Source organism: Gorilla gorilla, chromosome 16, assembly GCF_029281585.2.
Source record: "Gorilla gorilla gorilla isolate KB3781 chromosome 16, NHGRI_mGorGor1-v2.1_pri, whole genome shotgun sequence".
NCBI classification, from domain to species: domain Eukaryota; kingdom Metazoa; phylum Chordata; class Mammalia; order Primates; family Hominidae; genus Gorilla; species Gorilla gorilla.
In genome coordinates, this window is record NC_073240.2 from 96,063,859 (window position 1) to 96,091,372 (window position 27,514).

Here is a 27,514-nt window from a genome sequence, read left to right on the forward strand (position 1 = left end):
ACTGTCTCAAAAATAAATAAATAAATAATAAATAAATAAGTGCAGATGTATTTTAGGGATACATGTGAACTAGAATTTGTAGTAGAAAGCCCTCAGGAGCATAGAAAACTCTATATTTTTATCATGGTTATAGTCATGTGGTTTGTCTATTCTGACAGACTATTCCTAATCCTTGTAGAAATTAGGGTAACTTAACACAATGGAAGTTCCACTCATGAATCAATGCAGATATCTGAGAGTGGCAGGAGGCAGACAAATGCCCCTGCAGATAGAGGTGGGTCTCCGGTGACACCTCACCTCCAAGCCAAAGACAGTTTAAAGCCAGAAAGCCAAGCTATAAGTCAAATCCACAGACCAGATTGAGAACCTGTCTTCCCATTTGGCGTGCTTTTCTCTGATTGAAGCCCCACACTTCACCTATTTTACATATACCTACCCTTTCCTAATTGGTTTTCCACACACTCCCAGGCACACCTTTGAGTGGTGCTTCTGCTTTAGCCTTTTTTGAATACTCACAAACTAATCAGCAGACACTCCCTTAGTCTGAGCCCATAAAAGCCACTTTATGAGCCCATAAAGCTCACACTGAGTGAGCCCATTCAGCCACACTGGGAGAGAAACCACTCGACTACCAGGGGTGGGAGACCACCCTCATGTCCACTCTCTGCTGAGAGCTGTTCCGTCACTCGATAAAATTATTCTCTGCCCTTCTCACCCTTCAATTGACAGCATATCCTCATTCTTCTTGGATGTGGGACAAGAGCTTGAGAACTGCGAAACACAGGTACAAGATATAACACAGGCAAGCTGGGGCTCAGCAGCAGTCTGAGCTGCTGTGCCAGCCAGACTTGGCCCAGGCGAGCTGAATAGATGGGGTGCTCCCTGCTGCAAGCCTGGCAAAGGAGCCAAGAAAAATCCTGCATCATAGCCACATTGCCAAGAAACATTCCTCCCATGGTGACTCAGGAAACCAGGCTCCTTCCTTCTTGGTACTTTTTGGTCTCTTAGGGCTTGAGGTCTTTGGTGTCTAGCCTGTGTGAAAGGATAAAGAAAGAGGAGTCACTCCCACACCCTAAAGATTCCAGCCCAGGGGTAACACACACTATTTCTGTGGATGCAAAGAAGACTGGAAAATATTGACCCAGTCTGGGCAGCTGCCTTCCAAGGATGATAACTCATTGTGGAAAAGGAGCCACAAAGCCAGCAGTCTCTGTCACTTAGCACTGTGGCCCATTGGTTTCCTTGACGCTGTTTCACTTTTTTCTATTCCCCCTTCCACTTGCTCATTGCTCACACTCCTTCATGACTTGGGTTTCTCCTGATTCTTCAGGTGCCTAACTCTGCCTCTCAGTGCCCTCTAAATTTTTTGAGTGTCTACTCTCAATTCTTTGACTCTTCTCTATTTTCCAATTTGAACTTCAGAAGGAGAATCCGATTGTTCTATTTGTCATCTTTTTATCCATGACAGGCTACTCTTTGGAATTGTTGTCTAAATGTCTGGTGTCCACCTTTAGTCTAATCAGCTGTGCTTTTATTCATGGAGAGGTGGGGGGTGGTACTTGAAGTTTTTCTTAGAAAGAACTGTGGCCATCAAGGTTTTACTTGTCTATTATGTTTTTTTTTTTTATAGTTCTCCTCCCCCGACACACACTTATCACACATCAGATGCAGTGTAATAGAATACTAAATCCTTGCCGTAGACTAAAAAGAGACAACATTCCAAGAAATGTTAAGGAAGCACTTAACCATGTGGATTTCTTTACTGGATTCCTGAAGCTTCTAATTCCTTAAGCTCCACCAATGATTTCACTTACAGATGACAATTAACATTCTTTTCTCCATGTACAGACTTAGCATTTTAGTTTGGGGAATATGATTCCTTTCTTTAGTCTTTAGCCACTTCAGGAAGAATATATCCAAGTTGGAAGAAGAAATTCTGATTTATTGTGGTTTCTTTAAAAAGAAGGAATCATGGCCAGACGCGGTGGCTCACGCCTGTAATCCCAGCACTCTGGGAGACCAGGGTGGGTGAATCGCCTGAGGTCAGGAGTTCCAAACCAGCCTGGCCAACATGGCAAAACTCTGTCTCTACTAAAAATACAAAAATTAGCTAGGCGTGGTGGCAAGCGCATGTAATCCCAGCGACTCAGAAGTCTGAGGCAGGAGAATCACTTGAACCCAGGAGGCGGAGGTTGCAGTGATCTGAGATCGTGTCACTGCACTCCAGCCTCGGCAACAGAGTGAGACTCCTTCCCCACCCAAAAAAAAAAAGAAGGAATCATAGCATCATAGCATTCAACTTGTCTGTGAAATACATTACTGCACATTATGGTTATAATTAGAAGCTTAGTTATTTTGAAATGTCTTATTGATAGGTACCATTGATTGAATGTGTTCTTTCTGTTGGGCAGTGCTTATTGTTTTCAGTCGTCACAATTTTCCCAGATAAATGTTTTAATCTCTTTGTTCAAATGAAGAGGTAGTAGTGGTTCAAAGGGATGATTTTACTTGGTCTAAGATTTTACTAGGGTCTTGAGCTAAATACAGACCCTAAAAGTTAAATTTATGTCTACCTCAAACTCCTGTTTCTACTATATATTCGTCGCCTCTCAGTTTGGATATCTTACACTATCTTGCTATTTCCCAAGTATTTACTCCAAATAAAGAACAGAATACAATATAAAGTCAACCAATATTCCCTAAGCAAGAGATGCAGTAGCAGCAGTTTCACAAAGACTATCTCATTTATTCCTTTAATAATCCTGGGCAGGAAATTATTAGCAGTCCCATTTTATAGCTAAGAAAACTGAGGCTCTGAGGATTAAGTAACTTGCTTGGGCCACAATCTGTAAGTGGCACTATCAGGACTTGAATAGTGATCTGGCACTAATTCTGGAGCTCTTCCTACCTCCAAATTTTTATTAGTTAATAAAAATAATTCAGAGAGACAATAAGTGCCTTGCATTAGCGTCCCACAGTCATAACCCCTCAGGTAGTGCTCCATATATGTAATGAACAAATTAATGGATTTACCTCCTACATCTGATGGTGAACTAAAATTGTCACTAATTTTTTTTTCCTGCCTTTCCTTCCTGTTTTCCCTTTGATTTGTGATACACATAACTGGAAAGCCTGTTAAAAGATGATTTTCAAAAAACGGTAAAATCATGACTCTCACACAGATACAAATATGAAGACATATTAAAGAATGTCTGTTACTGCTATAATACGAAGGAAAGAGGCAGATATCATAATCAGTTCAAAGGAAAAGTCAAAAGAATCTAAATGTATATGGAATATACATAAATGTATAAAAGAATGTTGAGATGAATTGTAAATGGAGACGAAACTTTTCCACCACGGAGGTGGTGGTGTTCAGTTAACTATATCCTAGAAAGGACACTGCTATCAGTTACCTATAATTTACAGAGTTACCAAATAGCTCAAAGACGGTGAACAAACAGGGCTAGAACTGGGCAGCCAGACAGGTGTGCTATAGATGATGAATATTTTTCCATTGAGACATTTGTATTTTAACAGGCCCTTAATGTAGTAGAGAAGCTCATTTAGAGTATTACATGCAGTAGATGATAGACAGGTTGTTTGAAATAAACATAATAGGACTAGTCCAATATATAATAGATGTATGAATGAATGGGATGTTCTTTTCTATGCTATTTCCGTATTCTGTGTAAATGATCAGTAACGAACATCCTTGTAGAGCTGGCAACCCAAACACACAGAAGCAGCCAACATAGAGAGAATGGGCTTGAAATGCTGCTACCCTGAAGAAAAAAAAATACATATATATCAGCTCATCCTGGTTCCGGCCTGGGGCATAGTAGGGGGGTAAAGGATTAGAGTCCCTTGGTCCTGGTCTGCCATACATAAAGGGTCTCAAATTTACAGTTAAAACGTCAGTGACCTCCAAATGAGGTTACACGGTCTCAGCTATACACTCAACGGAATGAAGAAAGAAAAAACACATCACGCAACTTTCAACATGTGTCTCATTTCCAACCACAATTGCTTGGAATTTAAAGCTGGCATTTTTAAAAATCCTGCAAGTAAATAGCAAAATTATATTTATGTGTGTCCCTCGCGTGTGTATATATATTAAACACATTAATTTGTACAACATAACACTTCTTGCTTCCACATTTCATTTTTCTTTTTTGTAACTTATTAACCAGGAGGCTCATAAACGCAAGTGGCCTTGACTCTCCCAGAACTGAGAGGACCTGCCCTGGCCCGAAGCCAAAGGCATTTTCCCCAGCAAATAGCTGGACGTAGGATCTGTTTAACAAATCTCCTTTAAAAGTCCTTTGGAGTGCGCCGGCCGGTGACACCCAAGAGGCGACCCCTCCGCCCTTCCGCTTTTGGAGGGTGGGCGGCCGGGGGTGGGGGTCACAATGGCCAGCGTCCCCGGAGGGCGCGGGCTTCCAGGTGCGGGTGGGGCTGCGCGCCCCGCCGGGCCGGGAGAACTTTCACTGGGCGTCCGCAGCGCGCAGACAATGGGCCGGGGAAGCGCCTTATCGCGGCGCGCAGGCCTTCCCCGAGCGCGGCGGGAGGCGGCGGCGCTTCCGCGGGCCCAGGGCCGCCAGTCCCCCGTCCCCCGGTCGCCCGCCGCCCCCTGGCCAGGCCCCGCCGCCGCCGCCGCCCGCTGCTTCCTCCCGCTCTTCCTCCCTGCGACCTCGCGGCCTCCTGGCGAGGCGCGGCCGGCGGAAAAGCTTGGTGGGGTGGCCGCGGCAGCGACACGCGCGGCCGGCCCCGGGAAAACAAAGGGGGGATGTGTGTGGCCAAGAGTCCGGAAATGGGGCGCCGGTGGGGGCCGGGGCGGCGCAGCTCTGCCTCCTGGAGCCTATTGTTTGCCGGGTGCACATGCACACGCGCTTAACAAGAAATTAACACATCCTGCCGCCGCTTATCTATCCATCGATGGCCAAACAGACGGCGCAGTCACTTTGCACGGAGAGGGCTTTTAATGTAATGACCAGGCCGGAGAAGAATATCTCAAGCCCTTCGTAGAAGTTCCTCTTTGTTTCCATACGGCCCTTGATACCATTTGTGATTCTCTCACGCTACTATGACAGCTTTTTTAAAAATGTATTACTTTTTTTGGTAGGGGGCGTCTTTGAATTTCTTAAAAGGGGGCATTCTGAAGATCCCTTGCCTAACACATTTTTTTTTCGTCTTTTTGGTACTAATTCTAAAATGATGTAGTTTGATAGTGTGCCAGGCACTATTCTAAGAGCTTCAACTGTATGAACTCTTTACGCTCCTTAACAACCCTGTGAGTTCCGTGGTATTTTTATCTTCATTTTCTAGATGAGGAAAGGAAGACATAAAAGAAACCACGCTGGTAGAGAGGTAGTAAATGAGGCAGCCCGGATCAGAATCCTGGCTTGCCAGCTTGAGTCCATACTCTGAAATGAAGCCTTCCAACTTATTTTTTCACCTCTGGGTTGCCATGATTTGGGTTTTAATTTAATTTTTTTTTTTTTGATCACTGAAGTGCAGGACGTTTGTCTAGCCCTTGCTGTTCCTGAACGGGTTATCTAGGGAAGCTTGTAACCGAGCCGAATTTCATAGATCAGAGGAGCAAATGACTTCATTACGCATATGCTTTGCTGTATTAATGACTGTCTGCACGATTTAGGATTTAGGCTGTCTCTGGGTTTTTGATGAAGGGCTGTGGAATTGAAGTGGAATTTGTCGTTTCTATGAAAGGGACATGTTGTCACGTCTATGGCAAGTATTCAAGCAAAATGAGCACCAATAAATTTGAAACCGATTAATCAACCTGGACAATAAGCCAGAATTTCCATTTTCTGGAAATTTTCATCCAAGTTGGGTGAATGTGGCCTAAATTACCCTTTAATGAATGATTGGGTCTCTTTTGTGTAAAGCTGGGCCCTGTGTGCTGTTCTAGAGAAATGCCAACCCAATCTCCTACATTATTCAAACCCCCCGCCCCCCAACCCCAGCAGGTGAGGTCACCCCAGTTAACTCATGCTGAATTCTCAGTAAGGTCCAAATACTCTTTGGGGACAGAGGATGCACAGATGAATAAGACACTCTTCGTACCTAAAGCAGTAACTCACTGAAATACAATGACCAATAACCAAAATTCGATTTGATAAGTGCTATATAATATGGGGGAAGAATACACATGAGAAATCTCATATGTGTACTTTCACCTTGGGGTCAGATTACTACACAGAGGTTCAAATGTTGGCTGGGCGTGGTGGCTCATGCCTGTAATACCAGCACTTTGGGAGGCCGAGGTGGGTGGATCATTTGAAGTCAGGAGTTCCACACCAGCCTGGCCAACATGGTGAAACCACATTTCTACAAAACATACAAAAATTAGCCAGGTTGTGGTGGCGTGTGCCTGTGAGCCTAGCATCCGGTGGAGGCTGAGGCATGAGAATCACTTGAACCCGGGAGGTGGAGGTTTCAGTGAGCCGAGATCCCACCACTGCACTCCAGCCTGGGCAACAGAGTGAGACTCTGTCTCAAAAAGAAAAAAAAAAAGGAGAGGTTTAAATGCTTCGAAACACTCTTGTCTTTTACAAAGGAGCTAAGAAATCATTTGTTTAACAAATGTTTATTGAACCCCATTTTTGTGGCAGGTACTGTTGTATTTTCTTTTCTCCCCCAAGACGGAGTCTTGTTCTGTTGCCCAGGCTGGAGTGCAGTGGCATGATCTCAGCTCACTCTGTCTCCCGGGTTCAAGTGATTCTCCTGCCTCAGCCTCCTAAGTAGCTGGGATTACAGGCGCCCACCACCACACCAGTGTACTACCCAGTGTACTCTTCTACTCTTGCTTACAGTAGAGGAGACATCTGTCTTGCATGTAGGATAATTCCATCCCTTCCCACCACCCACCCCAAAGATCCACTTGATGACATCTCGGACACTCAAAGCCATCTTAAATTCTACATGCCTAAAATGTACTTCGTAACTATCCCTCCTACATCTGATTATCCTGCATTTTTCCCACTCTCAGGAATGACCTTGCCTTTCATCTGGATGTACTCACAAGCATGGTGGAAGGCAAGGAGGAGCAAGTCACACCTTACATAGACGGCAGCAGACAAAGAGAGAACTTGTGTAGGGAAACTCCCATTTTTAAAACCACCAGATCTCATGAGACTTATTCACCAACATGAGAACAGCATGGGAAAGACCTGCCCCCATGATTCAATTACCTTGCACTGGGTCTTTCCCACAACACATAGGAATTGAAGATGAGATTTAGGTGGGGAAATAGTCAAATCGTATCACCCATGTTTCAGGGAAGTAATAAAAGGAAAGAGATGTTGTAAAAGTATAAGGAATGGAGTCCAAGGAAGTAAGAAACAGTCAAAGTCAAAGTGGTTACACTTGAAATGGAGAAAGATCATGTGTAATGGTTAGAGAGAACATGGCTAAATTAGTAAGCCAGTGATGGCTTGGGCCAGGGATGGTCAATGATGGGAGTGAATGAAGTAAAGTAGAAAGGAGGTCATTGGAGATGAACAGCTTACGATGTTGAGTGCTCAGACTCTTGGATAGTCTTCCACACACAGACTGGATTAACTCAAGATGACAGCAGGACTGGCAATGAAAAGGAAGACTGCCAGTCATGTGCTGTTATTTTTGAAGACAGGGAGTGGCGAACAGGTCTCTCAGTGGCAGCAGCAAATAGGGAGGAATGCGGCATAAGGAAAAGGCAGGATATTCAAGAAAGGGGGGCGTAAAGCAGATGAATGATAAGTTGAAAACATTTTATCTCTTCTGCTGCCCTCTTCCTGCCTCCACCAGATTCTGTCCCTGAGAAAATCAATAACATATGTAAATATTTGCGTCTTTGAAGTATTTCAGGAAAAATTTTTCGTCATCATTTTTTGACTTTCAAGTTTTATTTTAGATACAGGGAGGACATGTGAAGGTTTGTTACATGGGTATATCGCACCCAGGTAGTGAGCCTAGTACCCATTAGGTAGCTTTTCAACCCCCCTCCCACCTCTAGTATTCCATAGTGTCTATTTTTCCCATGTTTATGTCCATGTGTGCACAATGATTAGCTCTCACTTGTAAGTGAGAACGTTCAGTATTTGATTTTCTGTTCTTGCATTAATTCTCTTAGGAATATGGCCTCCAGCTCCATCCACGTTGCTGCAGAGGACATGAGTTCAGTTTTTTTTTTTTTTTTTTTTTTTTTTTGAGACGGAGTCTTGCTCTGTCACCTGGGCTGGAGTGCAGTGGTGCGATCTCGGCTCACTGCAAGCTCCACCTCCCAGGTTCACGCCATTCTCCTGCCTCAGCCTCCTGAGTAGCTGGGACTACAGGCACCCACCACCATGCCCAGCTAATTTTTTCTCCTTTTCATAGAGACAGGGTTTCACCATGTTAGCCAGGATAGTTTCGATCTCTTGACCTCGGGATCCACCCACCTTGGCCTCCCAAAAGTGCTGGGATTACAGGTGTGAGCCACCGCACCTGGCCGAGTTCATTCTTTTTTATGGCTGAGTAGTAATATATCACATCTTCTTTATCCAATCCACCATTTATAGGCACCTAGATTGATTCTATGTCTTTGCTATTGTGAAAAGCATGGTGATGAACGTATGAGTGCATGTGTCTTTTTGGTATAATGATCTATTTTCCTTTATGTGTACACCCAGTAATGGGATTGCTGTGTCTAATGGTGGCTCTGTTTTAATTTCCTTAAGAAATCTCCAAACTGCTTTTCACAATAGATAAACTAACTTACATTCCCACCAGCATTGCACAAGTGTTCCCTTTTTTCTGTAGCCTCATCAACTCTGTTGTATTTTGACTTTTTAATAATAGCCATTCTGACTGGTATGAGATGGTATCTCATTGTGGTTTTGATTTCCTTTTTTCTGATGAATTAGTGATGTTGAACATGTCTTTATATATTTGGTGGTCACTTGTATGTCTTCTTTTGAGATGTGTCTGTTCATATCTTTTGCACATTTTTAATGGGTTTATTTGTTTATTGCTTGTTTAAGTTTCGTATAGATTCTGGATATTAAATCTATACTAGATGGTTTGCAAATTTTTTCTCCCATTCTGTGGTTGTCTGTTTACCCTGTTAATAGTTTTTTTTTTTTTTTTTGCTCTGCAGAAGTTCTTTAATTGATTTAGATACCCCTTGTCAATTTTTATTTTTGTTGTAATTGCTTTGAGGGATGTAGCCATAAACTCTTTGCCAAGAAGTGTATTTCCCAGATTTTCTTCTAGGATTTTTTTAGATCAAGGTCTTTTGTTTAAATCTTCAATTCATCTTGAGTTAATTTTTGTATATGGTGAAAGGTAAGCATCCAGTTCATTCTTCTGCATATGGCTAACCAATTATCACAGCACCATTGAATAGTGTGTCCTCCCTGCATTGCTTATTGTGGTTGGTCTGTCAAGAAGTATATAGTTGTAGGTGTGTTGCTTTGTTTCTGAGTTTTAAATTTTGTTTCTTTCTTCTATATGTCTGTTTTTGTACCAGTACCATGCTGTTTAGATTACTGTAGCCTTATAGTATAGTTTGAAGTCAGGCAATGTGATGCCTCCAGCTTTGTTCTTTTTGCTTAGGATTTCTTTGGTTATTCGGGTTCTTCTTTAGTTCCATATGAATTTCAGAGTAGTTTTTGTTTTTTCTTTTTCTAATTCCATGAGGAATCATATTGGTAGTTTGATAGCAGTAGCATTGAATCTGTAAAATTGCTTTGGGCAGTATGACTACTTTAATGACACTGATTCTTCCAATCCATTAGCATGGAATGTTTTTCTAATTATTTGTGTCATCTCTGATTTCTTTCAGCAATATTTAGTAGAGTTTTCATCTCCTTGGTGAGCTGTATTACTAGGTATTTCATTTTCTTTTGGCTATTGTAAATGACATTATGTTCTTGATTTGACTCTCAGCTTGAACGTTATTGATGTATAGAAATACTACTGATTTTTGTTCACTGATTTTGTATCTTGAAACCTTGATAAAGTTATTTATCAGTTCCAGTAATGTTCTGGCAGCATTTTTAGGGTTTCTCTGTGTAACATCATATTGTCAAATGAAGAGAGATAGCTTGACTTCTTCCTTTCCTATTTGAACATCTTTTATTTCTTTCTCTTGCCTGAATGCTCTGGCTAGGACTTCTAATACTTTGTTGAATGGAAGGGGTGAAAGTAGGCATCCTTGTCTTATTCCAGTTTCCAAGTAGAGTGGTTCCAGCTTTTTCCCATTCAGTATGATGTTGGCTTGAAACATAATGAATGTTTCTTCAATGCCTAGTCTGTTGAGGGCCTTCATGAAGAAGGGATGTAGGATTTTATTGAAAGCATTTATCAATTGAGATGGTCATATGGTTTTTGCTTTTAATTCTGCATATGTGGTGAATCATCTTTATTGATTTGCATATGTTGAACCAACCTTGCATCCTAGGAATAAAGCTTACTTGATTGTGGTGTATTCATTTTTGCTGTGCTGCTGGATTCAGTTTGCTACTATTTTGTTGACGATTTTTATGTCTATGTTCATTGGGGATATTGGCCTAATGTTTGCTTTTTTTCATTGTGTATATGGTGTAAGGTAAGGGTCCAGTTTCATTTTGGTATTAGACTGCTGCTGCCTTCATAGAATGAATTAGGGAAGAGTCCCTTCTCCTTAATTTTTTGGAATAGCTACCAGTTCTCTTTTCTATGTGTGGTAGAATTCGGCTGTGAATCCATCTGATCCAGGGAAATTTTTTGACTGGTAGGATTTTTATTACTGACTCAATTTCAGAAATTGATGTTTGTCTATCCAGGGTTTAAATTTTTTTTTAATTCAAACTTGAGAGACTGTGTGTTTCCAGGATTTTACCCATTTCCTCTAGATTTGCTAATGTCTGTGTATAGAATTGTTCATAGTATTCTTTGAGAATCTTTTTTATTTCTCTGGGAACAACCGTAATATCATCTTTGCTAGTTCTGATTGTACTTATGTGCATCTTTTCTTTTTCTTTGTTAATCTAGCTAGCAGTCTATCAATCTTGTTTATTTTTTTCAAAGGACTAACTCTTGGTTTCATTGATCTTTTGTATGGATTTTTGCATCTCAATTCTGTTCACTTCTTTGCTAATTTTAGTTATTTCTTTTATTCTGCTAGCTTTGAGGTGTTTTCCTTTTTTAGTTATTTTATCTACAATTTTAGATTGTTAATTTTAGATCTTTCTAACTTCTTGATGAAGTTAGAGCCCTAACTTATATTATAAGTTGTTTATAATATAACCCCTAATAATATATAATATATATTATAACCTCTATAAAATATTATAACCCCTATAATATAATATAATTATAACCCCTATAATATAATAGCCCTAAGATGTTTAGGGCTATAAAATTTTCTCTTAACAATGCATTAGCTGCATTTGAGATTGCAGTAAAATGTGTCCCTATTTTCATTAATTTCAAATAAGTTTTTATTTCTGCCTTAATTTCAATGTTTGGTAGGAGTTATTCAGGAGCAAGTTATTTAATTTCCATGTACTTTTGTAGAGAGATCTTCCTGATATGGATTTATATTTTACTGCACTGTGGTCTGAGAGTGTGTTTGGTATGATTTCATTTTTTTTAATTTATTGAGACTTGCTTTATGACTGAGCATGTGGTCAATCTTAGAATATGTACTGTGTGCAGATGAGAGGAATATGTACTCTGTAGTTGCTGGGTGGAGTGTTCTGTAGGTGTCTGTTAGGTCCAGTTGTTCAAGTGTTGAGGTTAAATCCAGTTACTTTGTTTGTTTTTTGCCTCAATAATCTGTTTAACACTGTCAGTGGGGTGTTAATCACTATTGCTGTGGTTGTCTAGGTTTCTTTGTAGGCCAAATAGAACTTGTTTTACGAACGTGGGTGCCCCAATGTTGGCGCTGCATATATTTAAAATAGTTAAGTCTTCTTGTTACATTGTACCCTTTATCATTGTGCAATGGCCTTCATCATCCTTCTTAATTTGTATTGGTTTAAAGTCTACTTTAACTGATATAAGAATTGCAATTCCTGCTCTTTTTTTGTTTTCCATTTGCATGGTAGATCGTTTTTCATCCCTTTACTTTGTGTTTGTGGGTGTCAGTACATGTGAGACAGTTTCCTGAAGACAGCAGATGGTTGAGTGTCTTTTTATCCAGTTTGTCACTTTGTCTTCTAAGTGAGGGTGTTTAGCCATTTACATTCAGGGTCAGTACTGATATGTGAGATTTTCATCCTTTTATTATGATTTTAGCTGGTTATTATGAGACTTGATTGTGTCGTTGAGTTATAGTGCCTGTAGGCTATGTACTTAAGTTTTTTTTGTGAGTGTGGTAGTCAGTGGTGTTGTTTTGATTACATGTTTAGCACTCTTTTAAGGATTTCTTATAAGCCTGGTCTAGTTGAAGCAAATTTTTTTAGTGCTTGCTCCTCTGAGAATGATTTTATTTCTCCTTCACTTGGGAAGCTTAGTTTCGTGGGATATGAATTTCTTGGTTTGTATTTCTTTTATTTAAGGATTCTGAAAATATGTCCCCAGTCTATTCTGGCTTGCAAGGTTTCTGCTGAGAGGTCTGTTGCTAGTGTGATGGATTTCCCTCTGTATGCAACTTGACCCTTCTCTCTAGCTACCTTCGGTTTTTTTCTTTCACCTTTACCTTGGTAAACCTTATATAATATTAGGCAGAGTTCTCTGTATTTCTTGGATTTGCATGTAAACCTCTCTGGTAAGATTAGGGAAATTTTTGTGGCCTATATTCTGAAATATATTTCCAAGTTGCTTGTTCTCGCTCCTCTCAGGAATACCAATGAGTTGTAATTTTTTTTACATAATCTCACAATCTTCTCTCCAAGGTTTTGCTCATTTAATTTTTTTTTTTATCTTACTGAGTTGATTCAAAGAACTTGTCTTTGAGCTCTGAGATTCTTTCCTCGATTTGATCTATTCTCTGTTAATACTTCAGAAAGTATAGTATTATGAAATTGTATTCTGCCATTCTTGTAGTGAGTTTTTTTCAGCTCTAGAAGTTCAGTGTGGTTCTTTCTTAAAATGACTATTTTGTCTTTCAGCTGTTGGATCATTTTTCCAGATTTCTTGAATTTCTTAAACTGGGTTTCAACTTTTTGCTGAATCTTGATGAGCTTTCTTGACATCCAGATTCTGAATTATATGTCTGTCATTTCAATCATTTCAGACTGGTTAAGAACTATTGCTGGGGAGCTAGTGAACTCATGAGAAGGTAACAGGACACTCTGGCTTTTTTAATTGCCAGAGTTCTTGCTGATTCTTTCTCATCTGGGAGTGCTGGTGCTCCTTCAACTGTGGTATAAATTGTGTATAGTCGGTTGGCTTCATTTCTGCATGCTTTCAGGAGGCCAGGACTCTGTATATGATCTTTATTTGTGGGTGAATTATTGTGCTTAGTTTCACAGGTGTATATATTAGCAGCATAATTTTTGGTATTTTAGTTTGGGCTGTGAGGCAGTAGATGGCAGTTAAGAGCAATGGCCAGTAGCTAGGCTAATAACACAGCTGCATGCCTCTTTTGTACTTTCTTGTGTTCACAGGCGTGTTCTGTGGTGGGGTGGAGAGACAGATGGCCCCACCAGACCTGCTCCTGGGCCTTGAGGGGAACTTCTCTGGTCACTGGTGCCCCATCTGCATTTCTTTTGTCAGAAGTCCCAGGCTGCAGGGTTCCCTAGGGCTGAGGCTGTGGCAGGGAGACAGGCCACACCCTTTGTGGACCAGCCCTGTGGAGGGAGACATGCTCCATTAACATCCTGGCCCAGGAACCTGCACATCTCACCCCTTCAGTGCTCTGAGAGGCTCCTCCTCTGCTCAAATGCTGGCCACAGATTTTGGCTCAGTACTCCTGAGCTATGAATCACAATCCTGTGGGCAACAGGATGCCCTGTGACTTGGAATCAGGCTCCAATTGCACTGGGAAAACCAATGTGTTCCCGGGTTACCCAAAAAGTACTCTGGTGGAGCTATGCGTTCAGACTGGGCTGTGAGGCTGCTCTATGCACCAGCTCCTACAGGGTGGCTGGGCATGGGCCTTGAGATGGACCAGCGGGCAGAAGGGTTTTCAGAACAGATGTGCCCCAGTCCCACAGGAGAACTGGCCATACTCCCCTTGGCTCAGTGGTCAGCTGGGGTGACAGCCTTCCAGAGGCAGATGGGGTACCCTGGGGGATTGATGTCTATGACCACACTCTGCCAGAGCTGTTCAGTATACGAAAGCTCCCAAGCTCCACACTGTCCAAACACCTGTCTCTGTTTGCTCCTCAGGGACATCCTAATACCAGCTCACACATCTATGGGGGGTGTGAGGCCCTCTGTATCTAGGATCCCAGAGGTCTTCAGCAAGAGTGAGGTACCCCTTAGTTCCCTAACTCATCTCTCGCCCAGGAGCTGTTAAGGGCCAGAACTACTAACCCTAGTGTTAAGCGTACCCCACACAGGGTTCCCATCTCCCTCCCTTTTCAGCATGGGCTGCAGCATTACCTCTATCCACTCTCAATGTTTTCTCAAAAGACCTGCCCAAATTACGTTGGTTTGTTTGACAATTTGATCTCTTTTAGTGGGAGCAGCACTTTCTGGCTGCATCTAGTCGCCATCTTGTCTTGCGTCTGCCTTCATATTTTATTTTCGAAGACTGACAGACGTCATTGAACGGTTAGTTCTCAAAAGAATTACGTCAATTATGTAAACTGAAGGGACTGACAAACAGCATTGGATAAATACCATAACCTTTGTATTTTATATTAAATGGAAATTTGTAAGTGGGATTTTTGCTTGGAATGTGACTCCTTTCTTATGTTATCAGTTCCATTTCAACAACTTTTCTAATCCTTCAAAATCTTGCCTTCCTCTGAATACATATGAGATACCCCTTTCCCACCATGGCTGCTCATCTCTTATTCTTGTATCTTATTTGTTATATATTCTTGTATTTATTTGTTATATAAAGGAGATCCACATTGTGAATTAATGAACTCAGTGTTATGCCAAATTTTACTATTCATAGCACATTTTTCATGTTTCTGGTAGATATTTTTAAGTAACTTGATATAATAGATTAAAATGTATATATTTCAAAAGAGAGAAAAGGAAGCAGTAAGAAATAAGATAGAGGAAGGCCTTTGACAAGATGGCGGCAGGAGGCAGTGGCGCTGGTGGGAAGCACAGCTCGAAAAGCGATAACGATTCTGGTTTCCTGGGGCTGCGGCCCATTTCGGCGGACCCAGCGCGGAAGCGGCGGCGGCGAGGCCCAAGAAATAAGAAGTGGGGCTGGCGGCGGCTTGCTCAGGAGCCGCTGGGGCTGGAGGTTGACCAGTTCCTGGAAGACGTGCGGCTACAGGAGCGCATGAGCGGTGGCTTGTTGAGAGAGGCCCTAAATGAAAAACTCTTCTTCGTGGACACCGGCTCCAAGGAAAAAGGGCTAAGAAGAGAACCAAAGTGCAGAAGAAGTCACTGCTTCTCAAGAAACCCCTTCGGGTTGACCTCATCCTCGAGACACATCCAAAGTCCCTGCCCCCAAAGACGTCCTCGCCCACCAGGTCCCCAAAGCCAAGAAGCTCAGGCGGAAGGAGCAGCTACGGGAGAACCTGGCCAAGCAGGGCGAGCTGCCCCGGGAGGTGCGCAGGGCGCAGGCCTGGCTCCTCAACCCTCCCACAGCCGGGGCCAAGCCCGGGCCCCAGGACACCGTGGAGCGGCCCTTCTACGACCTCTGGGCCTCAGACAACCCCCTGGACAGGCCATTGTTTGGCCAGGATGAGTTTTTCCTGGAGCAGACCAAGAAGAAAGGAGTGAAGCGGCCACCACGCCTGCACACCAAGCCGTCCCAGGCACCCGCCGTGGCGGTGGCGCCTGCCGGAGCTTCCTACAACCCGTACTTTGAAGACCACCAGAGCCTGCTCTCAGCGGCCCACGAGGTGGAGTTGCAGCGGCAGAATGAGGCGGAGAAGCTGGAGCGGCAGCTGGCCCTGCCCGCCACAGAGCAGGCCACCACCCAGGAGTCCACGTTCCAGGTAGCCGTGCGAGGGGCTGCTGGAGGAGTCGGAGGGTGAGGGGGAGCCAGGCCAGGGCGAGGGGCCGGAGGCTGGGGATGCCGAGGTCTGTCCCATGCCCGCCCGCCTGGCCGCCACAGAGAAGGAGACGGAGCAGCAGCGGCGGCGGGAGAAGGCTGCGCGCAGGCTGCGGGTCCAGCAGGCCGCGTTGCGGGCTGCCCGGCTCCGGCACCGGCACCAGGAGGTGTTCCTGCTGCGCGGGATCAAGGCCCAGGTGGCCCTGAGGCTGGCGGAGCTGGCGCGGCGGCGGAGGCAGCGGCAGGCATGGCGGAAGGCCGAGGCTGACAAGCCCCGAAGGCTGGGGCGGCTCAAGTACCAGGCACCTGACATCGACGTGCAGCTGAGCTCGCAGCTGACAGACTCGCTCAGGACCCTGAAGCCCGAGGGCAACATCCTTCGAGACCGGTTCAAGAGCTTCCAGAGGAGGAATATGATCGAGCCTCGAGAGAGAGCCAAGTTCAAACCCAGGTACAAGGTGAAGCTGGGGGAGAAGCGGGCGTTCCGCGAGATCTAATTGTAGCTCCCATCAGATGCCGGAGCCTCGCCTTTCAGTAAAAAGTCCCTTCTAACTAAAAAAAAAAAAAAAAAAAAAAAAAAAAGGAAGAATTGCAAATAAAATGGCAGGCATAGTTCTAAGTGCTTTACATATGTATTCACAGTCATCCTTCGAAAATAATACTATTATTGGCTTCATTCACATGAGGAAACTGAGGCTCAGAGAGAAAAGTTAGGCAACTTTTCTGGATCAAATGGTTAAGTGGCAGAAACAAATATAAACGAATAAAATCCAATTTTAGATGCGGTATAACCCTGCTGTCCAGTTATACAGATAGGTAGAATTGGTGAGATTGAGGAATTATCAATAGAAAAGAAAGTAAAGAGAATCACAGAGAAAAATAAGGCAGGAGAGGCAGAGAATAAGTTAGACGCCTAGAACATAAGAATAGAACATGTTGGAAAACTTGTAGATTTAGGGATAAGAGAGACCTTGGTTGACATGAAAATTAAATGACTTAGCTGAAGGATAATTAATTATCCAATTAATGCTTGTTTTCTTCCTTTCTTTCTGAATTGTTAGGTGAATTATCCTTGCCATACTATGTACATTTTCTTCCTTGGGGAGAAATCTCCTCATCTCAACTGTATTGTGCTGAGAAATATAGAGCCAGAATGCTAATGCAGAGGTGAATGATCCATTTACAATCTGCACCAAGTGTGCATGCTTTTGTGTTTGTTCATATGCATCTGTGTGTGTGTGTGTGTGTGTATGCACATGGGTGAGCGTGTGTGTGTTGATGGGATGGGGGGTTATGCTTCCATCCCTTTATTTAGGACAGTTCTTTTCTCAGGTGAAAATATACTGAGTGGATAGAAATCTCCTCTCATTATTTCTGTGTATCATTGCTCTTCTGCCTCAGAGGCTCATCTAGGGATAGAACTGTTGTTGACCAATATTCTTCTTTGAACTCTGCATCTACTTTTGTATGTTTTTGAATACAGCAGTAGGAAAGTGAAGTTGGAAAAACAAAAGTTCATAGTTTTCTGCTTTCATACTCCTAATTTGAGCTCACTAGGTTTTTGTTTTGTTTTTCACTAAATCTGAATTAAACAGAATCGCTACGTTTTTCTTATTGTTTCACAAGACTTGTACAGCATTAGAGTTAAACACAGTCACCAACATTAACTTATTACCCAGTGAAAACGTTTCTGTGTTTAACATTCCAGATAGACATCACCAAGTCCTAGATTGATAGGAAGGAAACCTAGGAGTCGTCTGGGCCAACCTCCTGTCTGAGGCTGGATTCCCGAGACTCATCTTGAAAACGTGAAAAAGGACTCACTATTTTACAAGACAGACCGCCTCATCAATAAAGAGTTTCACTTCAAATTCAAGAATGTGAAGAATTTAAAGGGATTTCAGTAGTCATCAAGCATTCCCTATCCTTTTCATAAGATCTCTGGCACTCACCATGCATTCTACTTGATTTTTTTCAATAATAGGACACTCACTAATGTGTGAGACAAGCCTAGTATTTCTATAAGTTTCTCCCATCTCTGAAAACTGTTCTTATGACCTCTTCCCACACCTAAAAAATCTCTTCTCTGAAGACCATGTGTTACTAATTGTATTAACCATTCCTCTTTCAATATTATTTTAAGATCTCTCATTGTCTAAATTGTCATTCTCTGCATGATTTATGTAAGGTATAGAAAAAGGAATTTGGCACAGTAAATACCTCAGGTGTGTTTGACAAATACCACGTAAGAACACGGGGTGGAGAGTTAGGGCTCATCTACTCACCAGCTGTACAGCTTTAAAATGATCACTTAGTCACTTTCAAATACAGAGCATTCTTTGGGGTTGTGCTGGGGCACAATTTAGCCAAAACATTCTAGAATATCACTGTTAAGTCTCTTAATATAGATATTCAAGTTTTTAAAACACAGCCAAAATGTGTGTGATTCATTTGTTTGGCTGCTGATGTTGTGTGTTTGGTTTCATTTTGTATTCACTGAAACTGCAGGCTCACATGATAGTTGCAGTTAACCAAAGCCTTGGATTTTTTTTAACTCACCTTTTCAGATTAACATGCAGCAAATTTCACTCTTTTTGATGTGCATTAATAACCACTAACACAATCAGGATATTAAAGAGTCTGTCATCATCCCCATTCCCCTGTGCCACTCTAGAGTGAACACGCCACCCTCCACCCTCTACCTGGCAGTTCCTGGCCACCACTGATGTATTATTTTCCTGTAAATTTGCCTTTTCTGGAATGTCATATGGATGGAATCATGCAATATGTAGCTTGTGTCCAGGTCTTGGCAACTTTGGGTAAAGTTGCTATAACCATTGTGTACACACTTTATGTAAGCATAGATTTTATTTCTTTATGGTAAATGCCACAGAACAGTTGCTAAGTAATATATGCTTAGCTGAATAAAAAACTCAAACTATTCTCCAAAGTGACAGTATCATTCTGCATTCTGCATTCCCACAAGCACATATGAAGAGATATTCTATGTAACTCGTTATTATTATTTTAATATTCATGAGATGAGTAGCAATGACCTCTTTTATTCCTGTTGTTGGTAATTTATGTCTTTTCTCTTTTTGTTAGGGTAGGTTGGCAAAAGTTTGATACATTTTGTTGATATTTTCAAAGAAACTGCTTTTAGATTTATTTTCTCCATTGTCTTTCTGTTTTTAGTTTTATTGATATCTTCTCTACTGCTTCTTATTTCCTTTTTTAATGCTTTTTCTAGGTTTAGTTTGCTCTTTATTCTTTAACTTCCTGAGGTGGAAGCTTACATTATTGATTTTTAGATATTTCCTTTTTCCTCTTATGTGCATTTAGCGCTTTACATTTCCCTCTAAGCATTTCTTCCACTGCTCCCCACAGATTTTGAGAAACTGTACTTTTATTTTCATGTATTTTACAAATATTTTAAAATTTATCTTTAAACTTCTTATTTGACTCATGGGTTATTTAGAATTTTTATTAATATCAAAAGACACGGGGATTTTACAGCTATCTTTCTGTTACTAATTTCTTGTTTGAATCCATTGTGTTCAGAGAATGTATTTTGGTTTCCATTCTTTGATATTTGTCAATGTATGTTTTATGGCTAAAGGTGTGGTCTATTTTCATAAATCTTCTATGTGCTCTCACGATTATGATGTATTCGTCTGTCATTGAATGGAGTGTTCCATAAGTTACAATTAGATCAAATTGATAAGAATGCTGTTCAGGTCTTCTCTATCTTTACTAATAATCTGCCTCCTTGATCTACCAATTATTGAGAGATGGGTGTTAAAGTCTACAAATATAAACTTTGAATTCTCTATTTGTCCTCTAAGTTATGTCAGTTTTTGCCTATTACATTTTAATTAACTGTTGTTAGAAGCATAAAAGTTTAGGATTGTTATATCTTCTAGAAGAATTTACCATTTTATCATCATGCAATGTCCCTCTTTATCCCTAATCACATGACTTGTTCTAAAGTACTTGTTCTTTGTTTGAAATTAATATATCTACTCCTACCTTTGTTTGACTAGTGTTAGCATGTTATTTCTTTTTATGTCCTTTTACTTTTTTTTTAATTTTACTTTAAGTTTTAGGGTACATGTGCACAACGTGCAGGTTTGTTACATATGTATACATGTGCCATGTTGGTGTGCTGCACCCATTAACTCGTCATTTACATTAGGTATATCTCCTAATGCTATCCCTCCCCCCTCCCCCCACCCCACAACAGGCCCCGGTGTGTGGTGTTCTCCTTCCTGTGTCTAAGTGTTCTCATTGTTCAGTTCCCACCTATGAGTGAGAACATGTGGTGTTTGGTTTTTTGTCCTTGCGATAGTTTGCTGAGAATGATGGTTTCCAGCTTCATCCATTTCCCTACAAAGGGCATGAACTCATCCTTTTTTATGGCTGCATAGTATTCCATGGTGTATATGTGCCACATTTTCTTAATCCAGTCTATCATTTGGGTTGGTTCCAAGTCTTCGTTATTGTGAATAGTGCCGCAATAAACATACGTGTGCATGTGTCTTTACAGTAGCATGATTTATAATCCTTTGGGTATATACCCAGTAATGGGATGGCTGGGTCAAATGGTATTTCAAGTTCTAGATCCCTGAGGAATTGCTGCACTGACTTACACAATGGTCGAACTAGTTTACAGTCCCACCAACAGTGTAAAAGTGTTCCTATTTCTCCACATCCTCTCCAGCACCTGTTATTTCCTGACTTTTTAATGATCGCCATTCTAACTGGTGTGAGATGGTATCTCATTGTGGTTTTGATTTGCATTTCTCTGATGGCCAGTGATGATGAGCATTTTTTCATGTGTCTTTTGGCTGCATAAATGTCTTCTTTTGAGAAGTGTCTGTTCATATCCTTCGCCCACTTGTTGATGGGGTTGTTTGTTTTTTCTTGTAAATTTGTTTGAGTTCTTTGTGGATTCTGGATATTAGCCCTTTGTGAGATCTAATTAAACTAAAGAGCTTCTGCACAGCCAAAGAAACTACCATCAGAGTGAACAGGCAACCTACAGAACAGGAGAAAATTTTTTTTTTTTTTTTTTTTTTGAGACAGAGTCTCACTCTGTTGCCCAGGCTGGAGTGCAGTGGCGTGATCTCGGCTCACTGCAAGCTCCGCCTCTCGGGTTCACGCCGTTCTCCTGCCTCAGCCTCCTGAGTAGTTGGGACTACCGGTGCTCACCACCACACACGGCTAATTTTTTGTATTTTTTAGTGGAGACAGGGTTTCACCGTGTTAGCCAGGATGGTCTCGATCTCCTGACTTCGTGATCTGCCCGCTTCGGCCTCCCAAAGTGCTGGGATTACAGGCGTGAGCCACCATGCCCAGCCTGTCATTTTACTTTTAACTTACGTGGACTTTTATATTTAGAGTCAGTTTCTAGTAGATACCATATTGTTTTGTTTTGTTTTGTTTAATCCGACTGACAGTCTCTTTCTTTTATCTGGTGTGTTTACACAAATTCACATTTAAAGTGATTATCGATATAGTTGAATTAAAGTTTAACATCTTTTTAACTGTTTTCCATCTGTTACTTTTGTTCTTTGCTTTTTCTTCTTCACTATACCTCTGTGCTTTTCTTGCATTCTCTGGTTTTAATTAAAAAGTTTTTATACTTCCAATTTATCTAATTTGCTGACATATTATCTGCACATTTTCCCCCAGCGTTTTAAGTTGTTGCTCTGTAGTTTGTAATTTATATTTTTCACTAATCTAAGTCCACCTTCAAATTAAAATTATATCACTTTACATGTAGTATAGGTACCTATAAAAAGTATTACAATTTTGTTTCTTATTCCTTGTGACGTTGCTGTGATTTAGTTATCCATATTCTTTAAAGACTTAAACACGTTTTTACTATTATTGCTTTAAAGAACAGTTGGTTGTCTTTTAGATCAATTAAGAAAATAAAATAATTTATTTTACTTTTATTCATTTTCTAACCCTCTTCCTTATTTTTATTTTATGTAGATACAATCTAATCAATATCATTTTTCTCCTGCCTGAAGAACATTTCTGTTTTTTAACTTTCTGTGACACATGTCTACTAGTAAGGAGTTTCCTCATTTTTTTGGTTGCCTGAGAAAGTCTTTATTATTCTTCACTTTTTGAGGATAATTTTACTGGGCATAATTCTAGGTTGGCAGAATATTTTTTTTTCTTTTTTCTTTCAACACTTTATATATTTCACTTTACTTTATTTCTACCTGTATAATTTCTGATGAAAAGTTGCCCAAATTTGTATTGTTATTCTTCTGTGGGCAAGGTTTTTGCCTCTCTGGTTTTCTTCAAGATTATCACTTTGTCTTTGGTTTTCTACAGTTTAATATCATATGGGTAGGTATGGAGTTTTTGGTGTTTCTCCTTGTTGGTATTCTGTGAACTTCTTAGACCCAAAGTTTGGTGTCTGTCATTAAGTTTTTACAGTTTTTAACTATTATTTCTTGAAAAATTTTTTTTCCTGCACTCTCATTTCTTTCTAACATTTCAGTTGTACATATGTTATACCTTTTACTATTGTTCTGTAATTCTTAGATGCTCTGTACTGTTTTTATTTCTTTGTGTTTCAGTTTGGAAAGTTTCTATTAATTTATCTTCAAGTTAAATGATTATTTCATGATGGTCAGTTGTACTAATGAGCCTATTAATGGTATTCTTCATTTCTGATACTGTTTTTAAAATTTCTAGCATCTCTTTTTGATTCTTTCTTAGAGTTGTCATCTAGCTTCTTACATTACCCATCTGGGCTTTTATGTTGCCTAATTTTTCCATTAGATCCTTTAAAATACAATATGAATTAAATGTTTGTCCTCTGTAAAACTTATGATGAAATTTAATTGTCACCGTAGTAGTATTAAGAGGTGGGACCTTTAAGAGATGATCAGGCCATGAGGGCTCCACTCTTGTGGGTGGGTTTAATAACTTCTTTCTTAGCTCTTCTGTCTCCTGCTGTATGAAAATTCAACATTTCTCTTCTTCAAAGGATGCACCATGCATGGTGCTATCTTGGAAGAAGAGAATGGCCTCACCAGATACTGAGTCTGCGAGAGCTTGACCTTGGGCTTCCCACCCTCCAGAACTGTGAGTCAATAAATTTCTGTTTATAGATTATACAGTCTCAGATATTCTGTTATAGTAGCACAAAATTAACAAAGACAACTGTGTTAGGCCATTCTTGCATTGCTATGAAGGAATACCTGAGATTGGTAATTTATTTAAAGAAAAGAAGTTTGATTGGCTTACAGTTCTTCAGGCTGTACAAGCATGGCTCCAGCATCTGCTTCTGCTGAGGGCATCAGGAAGCTTACAATCATGGTGGAAGGTAAAGGGAGAGCAGGCAATGTCACGTAGCGAGAGAGAGAGCTAGAGGTGGGGTGGGGAGCGGGGTAGTGCCACACTCTTTTAAACAACCAGATTTTGCATGAACTACCAGAGCAAGGACTCACTCATCACCAAGGGGATGGCACTAAGCCGTTCATGAGGGATCCGCTACCATGATCCAAACACCTCCCACCGGGCTCTACTTCCAACATTGGGTATTACAATTCAGCATGGGATTTGGAGGGGACAAACCTACACACTATATCAATAATGTGTTAATCATCGTTATTTTAAGTTCCTGGTCTGATAATACCAATATCTGAGTCGTCCCTGAGTCTGATTCTGACGACTGCTTTATCTCCTTGGACTATGTTTTTCTTCCTTTTTGACATACATTGTGATTTTTGTTCTTGTTGAAATTTACTGGGTAATGGAAACTAAGATAAACAGGCTTTTAGTGTGAAGATTTATTTTAATCTAGCTTGGAAGTGGATAGTGTTTAGTGTTGTAGCTATAGGCACAAAAAGCTTCTAGCTCCTCTTGTGTTTTTGTTGTAATCTCCTCTTGGCTTTGTGGCTTCTTTTCATATTGCTCCTCAGAGTCTGTATCTTGCAGCACTTCCTGTTGTAATTTACTGTTGTTACTCCTGGAGGGTTGTTAATGGGGTGGTAGAGTGTAGAGGAGAAAGCTAGTTCTCTAATATTCTTAGTAAGCCTTAGTCTTTTAATGGGTCTGTTTCTCAAAAGTATGGATTTCAGCAGTGTTTTCGTCCCACCTTTTGTGGTAGAGATTCCCCTTGCTATTGCGTCTTAGTCTATTACCCAGCTATTCCATTCCCAGCCTATATATTTGACCTGCGTCCTCTGTAAATTATGGTTCTTATGTACTTGATTTTCCTTAGGCATAACAGAAAGGCTGGTGCAGGCTGGAGTGGAGCAGAGATCACCTCCCTCAGCTAGGATAAGGTCTCAGAATTGCCCTCTAAAAAGTTCTTCCCCATGGAAACCAGGCCTTTGTTAGGTACAAGAGTCTGGAAGGGCTTAACTATGTCTCCTCTTCCTCTTTTCTTGCCAGGGTCACATGGGGAGCTTTCTCCTGTCTCCACCGTGAAAATTTGGTGGGGTTCCTGGAGGGAAAGCCCACAAAAGTTTACAGTCTTACCTATGACTGTGGCCCTCAGGAGCTTATCCTTCTCATACTAATGTGCACTTAATCTCCAGCCATTCACCAAAATAATCATTTAGGTGTTTCTACAGGTTTGTTTTGCCCCAAGTAAGAAGATCCTGAGTCCTATATATCTCTGAATGGGCCTAACACTCCAGATTTCATGGTGGTAGTCTGTCCTGCAACCTCATCTCTCTGATGGAGCCAAGAAATGTCATCAGCTTCAGGTTTCTTCTAGTTTTTACTTATTATGAGGGCAGGAGTCGTAACTTTTAAGCCTTTGATATGTCAAAGCTAAAACTGGAAGTCTTCTCATTGATTGATTTTTTAATGTTAAACTAACCTTGCAGGTCTAGGATAACCACCACTGGTCATGATGTATTATTCTTTTTATACATTCACTGTTTTGATTCACTAACATTTTGTTAATCATTTTTGGGCATATGCTTATTGAGAATATTGTTTTATAATTTTCTTATAGCCTTTCTCCTTTTGGTGTATCAGGCTAATATTTCCCTCAAAAAATTAGCTGAGATTTCTGAGAGGATCTTTTTATGTTGGACTGGGATTATTTGTTTCTTAAATATTTGATATAATTTATCAGTATGCATTCTGCTGTGTTTGCATGGTATGTTGTATAAATGTCAATTAGTTCAAGTTTATTTACAATAGCATTCAAGTCTTATATATTTTACTAATTTTCTGTCTGTCTGTTCTATCAGCTTTTGAGAAAAGAGAGCTTAATGTTCCAGCTATAAGACTGGCCTATTCATCCTATCTGTTAACTTTTAGTATACGTATTTTGCAGCTCTATCATTTGGTATGTGATTATTTTGACTTTTTCATGAATTAACTTAACAATTGTTATTTATCCCTGGTTATAGTCCTTTAGTGTGAAGAAATCTTATGTTTTTTGTTTGACATGCAGCTTTCTTATAGTTAAAGTAATTTATCTGTGCTTTATATTTAAAGTATGTTTATACCATCACTTTGTCACCAGGATATAGTTGGCTCTTGATTTTTATTTTATATATTTTTACATAGACAGGGTCTTGTGCTATCACCCAGGCTGGTATGCAGTGGTGCAATCATAGCTCACGGTAACCTCCAGCTCCTGAGCTCAAGTGATCCTCCTGCCTCATCCTTCAGAATAGCTATGATTATAGGAACACACCACCATGCCCAGGTCATTTTTAAAAAGCTTTTCTAGAAACCTGTTCTTGCTGTGTTGCTAAGGCTGGTCTCAAACTCCTGGCCTCAAGTGATCATCCCACCTTGACCTCCCAAGGTGTTTGGGTTACAGGTGTGAGCCGCTGCACCTGGCTAGTCTTGATTTTTTATTAGGGTTAATGGAGACTCCAATCTCTGTCTTTTAATTGGAATGCTCACAGCATTTACATTAAATGTAAGTATTGATATGGTGGTTTAAAAGATACATTTTGCTGTTGGTTTTCCATTTTTTCATATGTTCTTTGTTTCGTCTTTTGTCTGTTTCCTTCTTTTTGATTAATTTAGTGTTCCAGTTCATCTTCACTCATACCTTCTTATATTATCTTTTAGCTACAACTTTGTGTATTACTCTTCAGCTGTTTTCTACATTTAGCAATGTGTGTCCTTAACTTGTCAAAGTTTATCTTCAAGTAGTGTTATTTCATAAATAATACAATAATTAAAGTAGTATACTTTCATTTCTCCTGTCCTTTTCTCTCTTTTGCTTTTATCATATATTTTACTATATGTGTGTATTAATTCCTATAATGTGTTTTCCTTTTAATTTTCAGAGCTGTAAATATTTAATATATACAACTTGAGGTATTTGGAGATAAGTATATACCTGTGAAACCATTGTAACTATCAATGCCATAAACTTATCTATCATCTCAAAAAATTTTCTCCTGCCTTCCTTTTTTTGTTGTTGTGGTTAGAGCACTTAACATAAGATCTACCCCCTTAGCAATTTTTAAATATTACAATACAGTATTTTAAATTATAGGCTCTATATTATTGATAAGATTTCCAAAACATATTTATTTTGCATAACTAAACCTTTAATTCTTTAACGAATACCACCCTGTTTCCACCTCCACCAGCTCCTGGAAACTATCATTCTACTGTCTGTTTCTATGTGATGATTTTAAACTCTACATTTATGTGAGATCACACAGTGTCTCTCTTTCTGTGTCTGGCTTATTTCATTTAGCATAATGTCCTCCAAGTCCATCGACGTTGTTGCAAATGACAAGATTTCTGTCATTTTTTGGGGTAATAATATTACTCTGTATGTATATACCACAGCTTTTAAATCCATATTTCTGTTGATTAACATATAGGTTGTTTCCGTATCTTGGCTTGGCTATTGTGATGAATGTTGTGTATTAGTCTGTTCTCATGCTGCTAATAAAGACATACCTGAGACTGGGTAATTTATAAGGAAAAAGAGGTTTAATGGGTTCACAGTTCTATGTGGCTGGGGAGGCATCACAATCATGGCAGAAGGCAAAAGGCGTGTCTTACATGGTGGCAGACAAGAAAAGGGCATGTGCTGGGGAACTCTGCTTTATAAAACCATCAGATCTCCTGAGACTTATTCACTATCACAAGCACAGCACGGGAAAGACCCACCCGCATGATTCAATTACCTCCCACCAGGTGCTTCCCACAACATGTGAGAACTGTGGAAACTACAACTGAGATTTGGGTGGGGACACAGCCAAACCATATCATGTTGCAATGAACATGGGAGTGCAGATATGTTTTCCAGCTCTAGATTTCAATCCCTTTGGATATATAACCACTAGTGGGATTGCTGGATCATATGGTAGCTCTATTTTTAATTTTTTAAGGACACTCTGTATCATTTTCTATCACAATATATTGTTTATTAATTTTATAACCTCTAAT

At 40.5% G+C, this 27,514-nt stretch overlaps 1 pseudogene; it reads left to right on the forward strand.

Annotated features, from left to right (window-relative positions):
* The first annotated feature begins 15,163 nt into the window (after positions 1 to 15,163).
* LOC101147094 (ribosome biogenesis protein NOP53-like) lies at positions 15,164 to 16,622 on the forward strand (annotated as a pseudogene).
* Positions 16,623 to 27,514: the final 10,892 nt, after the last annotated feature.